At 44.6% G+C, this 12,400-nt stretch overlaps 1 long non-coding RNA gene across 1 annotated transcript; it reads left to right on the forward strand.

The window, feature by feature from the left end:
- Positions 1–698: 698 nt before the first annotated feature.
- LOC123874845 lies at positions 699–2,110 on the forward strand. Its single transcript, XR_006798019.1, has 3 exons — positions 699–708; positions 1,436–1,438; positions 1,846–2,110. It is a non-coding gene; the product is annotated as an uncharacterized LOC123874845 (long non-coding RNA).
- The last annotated feature ends 10,290 nt before the right edge of the window (positions 2,111–12,400 follow it).

Raw genomic sequence — 12,400 nt, forward strand, 5'->3', positions numbered from 1 at the left:
CCCAAAAATTTTACTTTAATTCTACAAAAAAAAACCTACATTTTTACTCTTTCGTATTGTGACCGGGCGGCCACCAACTTTAAAATGGCTTCAAATATACCTATTTGAGATTTGCCTCTTTGATTTAGTTATTATTTTCTGCATTTACAGCGCGAACTGGGGCACCACTGATATATTAAATCATATTACATCGATGGCTGGAGCGAAGTTATAGCAATAAGCAACCGGATATTATCTCAGACAAATCTCGGCTGTGTGTAAACTAATAAAGTTATATCAAAGATAATAGCGTTCATTCTTGAAGAATATTTACATTGAATATTTAACCATTTACGCGCGGTCATGTTTTATTTATTCGTCCGTTAGCGGCGGCGGCGCGGTCGGCGCGCGAGAGGAAACGCATTATCATCCATCTTCAGAATCGGTTGTGAGCTATGCACGCCGGCTGTAAATCAGCCCATATCGCCCATTGATTAATAGCTATCCGACCCACCTTAAGCTGGGTTTATATCTCGAGTTTGTCGTAGTATCTACGCCCAAATCGCTTGGAGGCAATCGCGCACAAAAAAATCTGCTATTGGCGTCCTTTCCGGTCCTACGGCTGATTACTAAATCAAAATAATTCATTCGTTTAGGCGTTACGATGCCACAGACAGATACACAGAGACACAGATACGCGCGTCAAACTTATAACACCCCACTTTTTGGGTCGGGGGTTAAAACAAAGTCGTTTCCCGCCGTCTGCTCCTCTGTTCGCTTAGATCTTTTAAACTACGCAACGGATTTTAATGCAGTTTCTATCAAGAGATAGAATGATTTAAGAGGAAGGTTTACTCTTAAAAAAAATTGTGTTAATTTGTTGAAATATGACGACAATTGTCCAAGATGTTGGAATAAAAAAAAGTCGACTGAGAGCTTCCTCGGCAATGCTGTCCTTTTCTTTTGAAATAATATAACAAAATAACCACACTGACACCACAGTGCAGCGCGAAGCCGGGGCAGGCCGCTAGTATACTAATAACACAAAGCTCAGTACTATGTAGCATGTAGCTACCCACGAAGATCGTGTTCTGGTGCGCGTAGGTACACGGCCGGAGATCGCGTCGCGGGGCAACGAACGGTGCCATTTCAGCACAGCCACAGCTCTTCACTTCAACTAAGTACTATGCCACGTCAAAACCCACTACGATTGATGGATATGCAAAAACTCATAGGTACCTAACTACTTTTTGTTGGATAACTTATTTGTTAATGATTTTATGCTTATTTCGTGGTTTAACGACATATTATAATGTAGATAGCGACTCTTGCATCTGGGTCGAAATATCGACACAACAAAATCATCAAATTGATCGTTTATAATTACTTAAGTCATTAATGGATATAGTAGTAAATTATTATTACAGTCGTTAAATCACTATTATAAATGCGAAAGTGTGTTTGTATATTAATTTGTCCTTCAATCACGTTGCAACGGAGCAACGGATCGACGTTTTAGCATGAGACGTGACATAGGTTAGTATCCCGGAAAATCGAAGAGTTCCTACGGGGTTCTCAAAAACCTAAATCTACGCGGAAGAAAACGCGGGCGTCAGCTAGTATAATGGAGGGGATGATGTATAGGCCCCAAGCCGGGCCCGATCCATGCCACGTCCGAGACCATAGTTCGGAAAATGTATGCGGTCACACAGACCATTCCATGTGTTAATCCATGGTATAATCTATCTCCATTCTCAGATAGATCCAAGTTTTTGCGTGAAAGAGGAACAAACACACACATACACACAACCTTCGCCTTCATATTATTAGTGTGAAATTATGAATGCGGGTGTGGTTAAGCGTTAGTTGTTGTTTCGGATTGACTAAGCTGCGTAGGCCCTACTGGCCGCTACAGCGTCACCGGGGGGGGTGGCAAGCGCGAAGCTCCGCCTGGGATGAGCCCTAGGGCTCGAAGAAATAAATGAAGAGGTCGGGGGGCAACGTCCTCCTAAGGGCGCCTCCTGTGAGGCTCGGACCACGGCTTAGGCTGACGTTGGGATGGGTGGTTTGGTCGGACTGGCTAGTCCATGCGTCCCCGAGGCCGTGGCGTGAGTCCACGTCCGGGTGACGTAAGAAATCGGGGTCCTCGTCTTCGCCGGCGAAGACGCTGTAAATTGTTTGAATCGTGTAGCCCTACAAGAAAGGGAGCATTGTCCGTCATAATTTGGTCGTCGGGATCGTTAAGGACGTGCTTTGGGCGTCTTTTGTCGGGAGGGTCGTTACGGTCGGGGGTATAAGTTGATGCCCCAACTACCAGGGGGTTGGGGTGTTTGGTGGCTTTCTCAAAATAATTTTTGGAAAGCTTTTTAAAGTAATAAGCTATGGTCGGGAGCTGGAGGTCTCTATGGAGGTCTACATTACGCACGTACCACGGGGAGCCTGTGGCCATGCGCATGAATTTGTTTTGTAGGACTTGGAGGGGTTTGAGGGAGGAGGGTGGCAAATGTGCAAATGCGATGCAGGCATATGACATTATTGGCCGGATGCACGTCTTATATAGCGTGACTTTATGTCGGAGTGACATTTTGCTCTTAGCGCAAATCATGGGATAAAGACGACTCATAACATACGATGCCCTTTTACGGACTCTACGTATGTGCGCCTTGAAGCTCATCTTATTATCGAAGGTTACACCCAAATACTTGGTATTAGTTTGCCAGGGAATGGGGCGGTCGTAAAGGGTTAGTTCGGTCCGTCGGAGTGTGTCAAGTGATTTTCTTTTTGCCTTTTGAAAGAGCACTGCTGCGCTTTTCTCCGGGTTAACCTCTATTCTCCAGAGGCGGAACCAGTGGCCTAGGCTACTGACCGCCTTTTGGAGTCGAGCTTTAACCATTTGGAGTTTTACATGAGAGCTGTATAGAGCGGTATCGTCCGCGAACTGAGCTATGTGGACATCGGGGGATCTGGGAATGTCGCTGGTGTACAGCGCGTACAAGAGGGGTGAGAGCGCGGAGCCCTGAGGGACGCCTGCTCGGATAGGCCTTGGGGAGGAAAGAGTCCCGTCCAGTCGGTAGCGGAAAGTTCGATTGGTGAGAAATTCTCGTAGTAAGTGTACGAGTCTTTCGGGCACGCCTAGATGGTATAGCTTATATATTAAGCCGGCGTGCCACACCTTGTCGAAAGCTTTGGCTACGTCGAAGAAGAGGGCTCCCGTAGGGACACCATTCACGCTGAATCGATTGAAGTTGTGAAGGATGTGCTCCGTGAGGCGGTGCACTTGGTGGACGCACGAGTGTCTGGATCGGAATCCGAATTGCTCGTCGTTTAGGAGGTTTTTCTCCTCTACCACGGACTTAAGTCGGCTGAGTATGACTTTCTCATACACTTTGCCAAGGGTGTTGAGTAAGCTGATGGGTCGGTAACTTGTAGGGAGGTTCCTAGGTTTACCTGGCTTGGGGATTCCTATGACGGTAGCTTCTTTCCACCTATCGGGGAAGGAGCAACCCGCCATGAGGGTGTTAAAAATGACAACCAGGAGGTTGATTAGTATATCGGGGAGTAGCTTAAGGGTTTTGTTATTAATAGAATCGGGACCTGGAGCTTTTTTGGCGTGTAATTCCTTGATAATTTGACGAACTTCGTCGCTAGTCGTCGGGGGGATGGGGTCGCCTTCTGGGGCGGAAGAGAAGATAGTTTCTAGTTTGTTTTCAACTAGTTCTATGTGGGCTTTGTCTAAAGAGATGGTGCTCGGGGAGCATTGGGATTCTAGGCTGTCGGCCAAGCATTCGGCCTTATCGACATCTTCAAAAGCGGGAGGTTGGTTGGGACGTAAAAGCGGAGGAGTGGCCGAGACAGGGTCGGCTTTGAGAGCTCTCGCCAGGCTGTAGTAGGCTACATGCGATGGCGTTAGTTCACTCAGCCTCCTGTCCCATTGTTCGTCGCGGAGTTCGGCAAGGCGAGCCTTAACCTCCCTCTGGGCTTTCCAGAGTTCTCTCCGGTTGTCGGCGTTAGGACATGCGTCATGGGCTCTACGTCTAGCGTTTTTGATTGTGATAAGCTCTCTGGCGTCGTCCGGCAGCTGTCGACGGGTGGAACCGTTCGGCATCTGTCGGGAGCAGGCGCTGAGAGCATCGCGGATATGGTTGGTAAGGTGCAGTGAGGCTGCATGCGCTTCATCTAAGTTATCTATGGTGTCAGGAATTTGGGATATGTGCACTGAGTCTATTGAATTAAGTTGCTCGGCGAGCTTCTTGAAATCAATGACTGTTTTTGTCGGGGGGGCCGCGGTGGGCGGGGGTCCTAGCCGCATTAGGACGGGACGGTGGTCTGAACATAGCTCGGATAGAACCTCTAAGGGACTCACCTGAAGGGCGATGTTCTTCAGAAGGGCTATATCGAGTATGTCCGGTCTGTCTGTTGTAAAGTCGGTCATTGGGTATCGAGTCGGTGTGTCAGGGGCTATAACTATGAAGTTAAGATCGGGCCTATGAGTCAGTCTTTCTAGTTGTCGTCCTCGTGTGTTCGGGGAGCGGCAATTCCAGCTTTGATGTTTAGCATTAAAGTCTCCGGCCAAGATGACGGAGTCTCCTAATGAGAGGAGTGCGCGGATATCGCTTTCTAAAAGATCTTTCAAAGGAGAGAGATAGATTGATGCTAGTATGATCGACGGATGGCCGGTCATACTCACCTGACATATAGAAGCTTCCATATTGGTTAGTTGTGGAGGATCGAGAGGAGTGCAATGAAGGGCCCTTCTGTAGTATATGGCAGTGCCACCCTTAGCAGTGGCCCTGTCATTTCTAATTAGGTTAAAATTGGCTATTTTAGGATTATTTCTGCTAGGTTTCAAGAAGGTCTCTTGAACTAGGAGGATGTCGGTTTGGTGTGCACATACAAAGTCGCGGACTTCGTCCATTTGGTCGATAAGGCCGTTTGCGTTGTAAAACGCGATAGCTAGGGAGTGGGGTTTTAATCTACCTGTGGTCGTACTACCCATTAACGGTTGAGTTAAGTTTATTTATGGAGAGGAGAAGACCCAGATGTTGGGTGAGTGCTGAGACGGGATCTTTCTTGAAGTTCCGGGCAAAGACTTCCATCTCCACTATGTCAATAGTGGCGAGGACAGTTTGGATTAGTCTAAGATTATCCGCAGCGTTAATAACTGCGGACGTTTGGAGGGATTGCTCCGATAGGGTTTGGGGTTTAGGCGAGGGCGCGGGAGCCTTGGCCGGGGCTGGCTGGGCGGGCTTGGCTGGAGGAGCCTGGGTGGGCTTGGGCGCAGGGGGATTAGCCCTGGGGAGTGGTTTGTCCCACGCGTTTGTGGCCGGAGCCGGTGCGGGGACAAATTTTTGGGACGGTTGGGGGGCTGCGGCGGGTTTGCGGCCGGCCGGTTTGACCCTTCGCTTTGGCTCTTTGGGGGCTTTAGGGCATCCACGATAGTTCGCGGTATGCCCTTGGGCCCTACAAAGAACACAGCTTGGGGGCTCCTCGGTCGGTTGCGTCCTAGGGCAGTCGGAGGTGCCGTGGTCCCCTAGGCACTTTACGCACCTAGGGTGGGCAAAGCAATTCCTTGCGGAATGACCGTATAATTGGCAGCGGTGGCATTGACCCAATCTGCCGCGGTTATGGGGGGGTTCGATTCTTAGACCGGTAAGGCGACATACCGAAGTAATGTTGTTGATTTTCTTACCCGCGGGGGTAAGTTCTAGGGTAACGAGCACCATCTCGTAGGGGACTTTGGTTCTGGGATGGTACATCCTGTGAACCTCTAGGACTGGCAGCTCCTGGGAAAGGAGGTCTGCCTTGATGAGCTCAGTGTTGAGCTCTTTGGGAAGGCCGCGGATGACTACGCGCAGCACGCGTTCGTCGGGAAGAGCGTAGGTATGGAAACCTACATTCTCCAGTCGGAGGGTCTTAGTCAGCAGGCGATGGTCGCCTGACGTTGGGCATTGTACTTTAATGCCTATAGCGGTCGAGCGGGCACTCGTGAAGGAGATGCCCTGCTGGTCAATTAAAGGCAGTATACGCTGCCAGCTAAGTTTCTCTCTAATGAAGAGAGGAGGGACTTTCTCCCTTGGCGGGTCCTCCATGGGAGAGTCTTCCGACTCTTCCTCGGGGGTCGCCTGAGAGGTGGAGGGCTGGGACTCTGAGTCTGGGACTGCGATACCTACCTTTTTGGGTGGGTTCGCTTGGGATTTGGAGGCCTTTAGCTTTCGCTTCTGGGCCTTGGATTGAACGGTGGTGAAGAATTCCTCCGTTTCTGATGAGGCTGGTGAAGTCTCGGAGTGAGGCTCCTTGGTTGCTTTCGGGAGAGGTTTAGGGGCTGAAGGCCCGGCTGGGGTCATGGAGTGAGGCTCCTTAACAAGGTTAGGGGTCGGTGGCTCTTCCTCCATAGCCATAGCCGGAGGAGGAGAAGCTGGGGGTTGGCCGAAGCGCAAAGGCTTCCGCGTCGGGTCCATTTTAAATTTATTCAGGTAGCTGGGGTTGGACCTAACCAAGTCCGATATAAGGGCTGTCATGTCTAGGTCTTGGAAAATTGTCTGGGGCAATTCCAGGCCCTGATGGGGCCCGGGAGCGGGTTGGTCGGGGTAAATGGGGCCCATGGTGGACCCGGTAGTTAAAATAGGTCCCCCCTGCCAAGGCAGGGAGGTGGGTACCTAGTGTGAGGCCCTAGTTGGGTCCCCGTCCTTGGGTGACAGGGGTGTGGACCTAAGTTGCGCTTAGACTAGTGTACTCACGGAACCTGGACCCTAGAACTACACTTCACTAAACACAACGCAGGAACAAATCCGATGGCAATCCAGAACACTTGCAGGGCACTGAGGCGAACACGCGCGAGGGAGTTCGAAACTGAGCGGTGGTATGCGTAGCGCATGGAGAGACGTCCGCACGGGGCGGAGGCCAAGCACGGAAAAAAAAAAAAAAAAAAAAAAAAAAAAAAATGGTTAAGCGTTAACTTATATCAAACAATTTATCTTCCACGGGCGGTGTTTCAGCCCCCCCCCCCCGCTCACCCGCACCCCGCCTGTCACCCGCACCCCCCCCCTGTCCCCGCGGAGGATAACCAGCAGCCCGGCTGCTGCATGTCCCGTGTCACATCTCACATAATCCGATATCCGCCGCCCGCCGCCCGCCCACACCTGCAACACACCGAGAGCGAATTTGGGGACATAAGCTGATGAAGAGCTTCAGTAACATGACTAAGACGTTATAGCAAACTGAAACTAGTTTTTTTTTTCGCAACTTCGGTCGCGTTCATTTACATTTTTTACAGAACAAGAAAAACAAACATTTTCTAAAGAACTCTTTGAAATTTTTCAAAATCAATTCTTAGTAGGGTTTATACGTGGTTTCGACATCAATGTGACGTTCATTATTTAATACATACAGGGTGTAACTAGAACACCAGCAAAATAAAGAAAGGTGATAGTACTGACGATTACTGATAAGAAACCATGTAAAAACTACGAAGCAAACATTTTAAAAATCCTGTATTTTAAAAGTTCACAGTATATTGCAAATAAAACATCTGACTGACGCTAAAGGTCAACGAACGTTTGGTAAATAGGTCATTCGAAGTCATTGTCGCATCGTAGGTGGGGCAGTGACCCGAGTTTTGCACGCTATACAATGCGGGTTTGAAAAATACTAACTCACTAAAACTACAAGATGAGTCAAATGGTTACTGGCATTGGATTGTATTAGGGTAGTACACAGACTACTCCCCTATTTTCTGTGGGGTAGTATAATAGTAACGCTTAGTTTTTGCTAACGTTCTGGATACACCCTGTATAAGTTGTTCTTTCCTGGTATCCCATCTAAATAAATAAAATAAAATAAAATGGTTCGTACACTAGAGAAAGAAACTATCTTATTACTTTTTGCGCTGAAAACATTTTCGCTAACATTCTGGTGTCGGAACTTTTCCTCGCTACATCATTCCGACGTAGGCGCATATAAAATTGCGCTGTCAGGGATACGTACAGGCGAATAGACAAGTGGAACGAATCGACGGGCCCCGAGGCCTCAGGGCAAAGGCACACGTCCACAATGTTCGTATTAAACTCGCTCAGTGAATCGAAAGCGGGTGATTATCATTTTTGAACTCGAAATATATTTAAATTGAGTTCGCATCAGGAAAGCATGCTCGTGCGCAGCGAGTACACGGCCTCTATTCAAATAACATATTGTTTTTGATGTTTTAAACAGGACTTCATAGGTTATAGAGATCTACATTTGTAAAGCGACAGTGCCTCATGCTTTATCTCTAATCCTCTTTAATATAATAGCATGAGACATAGCATACATAGATGATCTGGCTTTGAAATATAGTAGGTATAATATTATGACGAATTTTATAATAGTTATGTTAATGTTTGAACCAGCAAATTACGCGATTTGCATGAAAACCACTGATACACAGAGCCTTTTTCGCCTTGGAAATAGATATTCGTACATTGTTATATAATATCTATTTTATTACTAAAAAACCCTGTTCTCAGTTTCTGTTACAAAGTCTCATAACTCTACAATTTTATTGAATAACTGAATTAATGTTAATGCTCCGAGTATGTTAAAACGAACTACAAATTCAATTTAAATGTTCTTTAGAAATTCGTTGTTCTCAATTTCAATAAATTATGTTAATTCGTGTCCCGGATTGGCCGCGCGATCCAACCACGGACGGATTAGTGTTTACTTTCAAATGCGAACACCTAGTCATTTATTTGTGGAAAAAACAGACTAAGTGTGAGTCCAACTCTTGCACAAACGGTTCCGTACCACCACACATAAATTATTCAAGCAAATTACAAGAAAGATGTCACGACAGACGATGTCCAGAACGTGCTAGTGGAATGTAGCAGATAATATTATAACGCAAGAAAAGACATCAGAAGCTGTACTCCTCACTGACAGACGACGGACAGACGAACAGCTGATAGCGGAGGCTACTTAGTGTCTCGACTCTCGTTTCAAAAAAAAAATTAAAATTCAAAATATTTTCATTGAACTAAACTTTTACAAGTACTTTTCAACCTTCAAAAGCATCTACCACACGTTCCGAATGCCTTTCCTACCGAGAAGAACCAGCAAGAAACTCGGCGGTTGCTCTTATATCAAATATACAATAATATTACGCAATGTATAAAAGCAATTGAAGTCCAGCGCATTGCTGGATCAAGCTGCAGGTCACATCTGTGACACTCTTTGGGTAGGGAACCCTGAAACACTAAACAATCCAAATTGACTACGATTTGTCTGCATTATGTAAAACTCGCGCTTTGACGACCTTTGTGGCGCACAACCTACGAGTGGGTATGTGACCTTGTGTGTGCTGTGGGGGAACAGGGTTCCAAGCTTGACTTTTACTTCAAGTTATTATATTCCTACATGCGAAGATTTGGTCAATTAACATAACTTCTCTTTGAAATTCACATTTGCATGAGTGAATTTAACATTTTTTAGAGTTCCATGTCTCAAAAGGAAAAAAGAAATCCTTATATAGAGTTCTCCATAATTTTCTCATGTGTCTGTGAGGTCTAGCAATCCACACCTGGCCAGCGTGACTATGATCAAATCATTTTCATTCTGAGAAGAGACCCGCGCTCTGTAGTGAGCCGGCAATGGTTGATGATGACGAGGAAGATGATGTAAATTGAATGTGTTAAAATCAGTATCCTAACGTCCCGTTTATGCTATGAAATTAGTTGAATGTTATTTTAGTTTCGTGAAATTAAGCCATGCATTACGAAATAAGACGTTTACACGTGAGATTGCTTATGAAATTAATGTCACGAAACTAATTTCATGCCGCGTAATGTAAATTCGGTTTAACTGCCACGTCGCGTCGGTTAGATATGAGTACTAGGTATCGTAATCGCAGTCAAGCGCTAAATTGTAATCTAAAAGTAAAAAGCCACAAAACAATGCAAATAGGCGCGGGTTTCTCTGCATTATGCAAAACCTCTAGCGCGCACCCTGTATGCGGCGCGCGCGGTGTGCTCCGGCCTTATACGATTTCTGTTTTTTGCGCCACGTGACAGCTCTATGCCTCGCGCTTGTAGGGCTGTCACTAATACAATATTATTATGTGAATCATATTATTTAACCAGCACTCGGTAATGATCATAAATTAATCTTGAAGTATGTTTGCTTTGTTTTCAAAATCAAATCAAAATATGTTTATTTCATATAAGTAAGACAACTAGTAGGTATATCTTAGTGCTACGTCTGTGACTGCCACCGCGCTGCTTCGGAATGCAGATTCTAAAAATTGGAATTTCAAAAAATGACCTTAAATAAATAGGTATAAAGTTAAATTACATGTACGATGTATGTAAAATCATTTAAAAGCAAACATACATACACATAAATTTTACACTAATTACATGGTAAACTAATTAACCATAATCGTAAAATAATAAAAAACAGCCAAAAACAGCTTACCAAAATAAAGGAAATTAAATTCAAGGTGCAATAGTAATTTATTAAATCTACATTTACGTAGTTAGTTAACATAGAAAGAAAGAATAATTTTAAAAAAATGTTACTTCTGTAAAAATAAATAAAGTAAAAAAATAATTATAAGTATTTTGAGAAGTTGCCAACCCGCATAAAAGTGGGCGCCTGTCGAGTGTCGACTGACTGTTGGACTGAATTGAGCTAAAATCGATTCGAGTTTTAGTTTCAAATACTGTTGTGAACTTTTATACACTGGAGAAACACCTTAAACCTGGTACATAAGGAGCTACTGGTCAATCTATACATATAGGTATACAACTGTAAATTAAAATTTATAACACTCCTGACAAGTGAAGGTTACAGTAACTAGAAAAGAGCTGATAACTTTCAAACGGCTGAACCGATTTTCTTGCATTATAGCTAAGAACACTCTCGATCGAGCCACCTTTCAAACAAAAACGAACTAAATTAAAATCGGTTCATTACTTTAGGAGCTACGATGCCACAGACAGATACACAGATACACCCCTCCTTTTGGGCCGGGGGTTAAAAAGGTAAACCGATGACATACAGTTAAGTTTAAAAACCGATGGAAACAATGGAATTTTCCTATAATTAACCCCCGATGCGAACAGAGGAGTGTTGTAAGTTTTACGTATCTGTGCGTCTGGGGCATCGTAGAGCCCAAACGGATGGACGAATTTGAATTCGGTTGCTTTTATTCAAAGGCGTGTATAATGGAGATGGTTCTTACTTCTTCAACCGTTTGAAAATTGTTATCTGCTGTTTTCTCAACCGGTGTAGGGATCTCAGTCATCCAATTGACATTTAAGGTGGTCTAATTTTTAATTTACGCTCGTTTTTTGAAATTTATCGTCACAAAGATAGTTGAGCTTGTTTTACTAACATCGCCTTAGTACTATCAATATCTTAAAAGTTAAGTTTTCTCAGCAACCCAAACAATCGTCGACGTGCGAAGAATCGCAGGAAATCATTGTCGCAATGGTTGTGCTTGAGCTGCAATGCGTTTAACGCCTCTTTTGTTGGTTTAACTAAAAGTAAGGCGCGGCCTTAGATATACACTCTTAAATAAATTCTTCTTTTCACATGATTGAGGTGACAAAACACTGAGCAAGTATTGATTTTGGCGAGTGTCTAAACGATTTAGCTGGTTGACAAACATCACGTCCACAAAAACCCGGACAAACCTGTCTTTATGGTATATTTTCATACAGGGTGTAACTTAGCGTTAGTATTATAGACCTTAACACAATCCAATGCCAATAACCATTTGTCTTACCTTGTAATTTTAGTGATTTAATATTTTTCGAACCCGCATTGTATAGCGTGCAAAACACGGGTCAATGGAAATGAAAAATGAAAATGAGAAAAATATTTATTGCTCCACCTACGACGCGGCATTGACTTCGAGTGACCTATTTACTGAACTATCGTTGACCTCTAGCGTCAGTCAGACGTTTTATTTGCAATATATTGTGAACTTATAGAGGATTTTCTTAATTTCTTTTCGTAGTTCTTTTATGATAAATTAATTTATCAGTAATCATCAGTATTATCACCTGTCTTCATTTTTGCTAGCGTTCTGGTTACACCCTGTATTACATTTCAGATTGAAGTCATTAGTATAATCATCATCAACTCATCGCCAGCTCACTAGTCACTACTGAGCACGGGTTTCGTCTCACAATGAGAAGGGCTTGTGCATAGTCCATCATGGCCAAGTGCGGATTGAGACACACATCTTAAATCTTGTTCTTTTCCAATTGAAAACTTTCAGCAGGCGTAAAAATCACAAATATGCAATTACTATTGTTTTGTAAGTGATTAAAACCGCAGTATCGCTTCGTGACGGGTTTCACGTTATCGTGGTAAGTGGTAACATGCACATGCATTTTAGGCGTGTATAGTGTACTATAGTGTGGCTAATCGCAAGGATCCG

Source organism: Maniola jurtina, chromosome 19, assembly GCF_905333055.1.
Source record: "Maniola jurtina chromosome 19, ilManJurt1.1, whole genome shotgun sequence".
Lineage (NCBI taxonomy): Eukaryota > Metazoa > Arthropoda > Insecta > Lepidoptera > Nymphalidae > Maniola > Maniola jurtina.